This window comes from Dreissena polymorpha, chromosome 2 (assembly GCF_020536995.1).
Source record: "Dreissena polymorpha isolate Duluth1 chromosome 2, UMN_Dpol_1.0, whole genome shotgun sequence".
Classification (NCBI taxonomy): Eukaryota; Metazoa; Mollusca; class Bivalvia; order Myida; family Dreissenidae; genus Dreissena; species Dreissena polymorpha.
The window spans coordinates 32,827,328-32,828,592 of NC_068356.1; positions in this window are offsets into that span (position 1 = coordinate 32,827,328).

Here is a 1,265-nt window from a genome sequence, read left to right on the forward strand (position 1 = left end):
TAGGTTTTTAGACGTAAACGTCAATTTATTTCGACAAACGCGATTATTTTTAAGTTTTAAAGCGCAAAAAACGGATTTCTACCTTGTAACCACCAGATTTATTCTAATTGGCATAGATAAAATTAAATCTATAGCCTAGTCAGCAAGTAATTTATTATTTTTAAAACGGTACCGTTTTTAAAACCGAAAGTAGGATTTCTAGACGTATACGTCCATTTCGACAAACGCGATTATTTTTACGTTTTAAAGCGCAAAAAAGACGGATTTCTACCATGTAACCACCAGATATATTCTAATTGGAATAGATAAAATTAAATCTATAGCCTAGTCAGCAAGTAATTTATTATTTTTAAAACGGTACCGTTTTTAAAACCGGAAGTAGGATTTCTAGACGTATACGTCCATTTCGACAAACGCGATTATTTTTACGTTTTAAAGCGCAAAAAAGACGGATTTCTACCATGTAACCACCAGATATATTCTAAGTGGCATAGATAAAAAATGTTTTTTATTTATACTTAAATTTACTATGCCAAATAAGGCGTGTGGCTTTAATTTCAATGAAAATGGAACAAAGGAAAACACACGTACATATCTAATAAAATACCGCTTTAAAAAGACGCTATTGAGCGGATCAAACATTTGTACAGCTATAAAGTAAACATGTTGTCACAATATATACTGTGAACAGAGATTTGATTCTTAATAAAATCTCTGTTGTGCCTAGCAATGCCCCACCACATATCTGTGTATCCAAGAATGGCCCTTGATAAAAAGCATACATATTATGATACCTGTCATTGAAAATGTGGGTCGTTCATTAATTCATACATGTACATATTCACGATAACTAATTCGCAAACAAGGAATCTTTCATGTTGTGTTCTCAGTCATGGTTTTGTGTAAACATTTTTAGACCTAGCATGTTCTACAGCAAAAAAAACTCTCGGGGACAATTATATCTGAATTACCATATATAAAACTAATTATAAATATATTTTAACAAAAACAAATCTTAAACACTTCACTCGCAAAGAAATCAAACACAACGCGTTGTAAACGTATAATTCAAATAATTAATTTGTTTTAATAAATTAATAATTAACTATTAAATAATCACGTCCGTTAAGGGGTTAAACAGATTACTTACAAAAATAGGCCATTGTTAGTTAAGAAGAATAAACAATAACTCTAACTTACAGTTGTTAAAGGCATAAGTTCACCAACAACCCTCATTTAGCTTTTTTCTAATCAGGACAGTGATC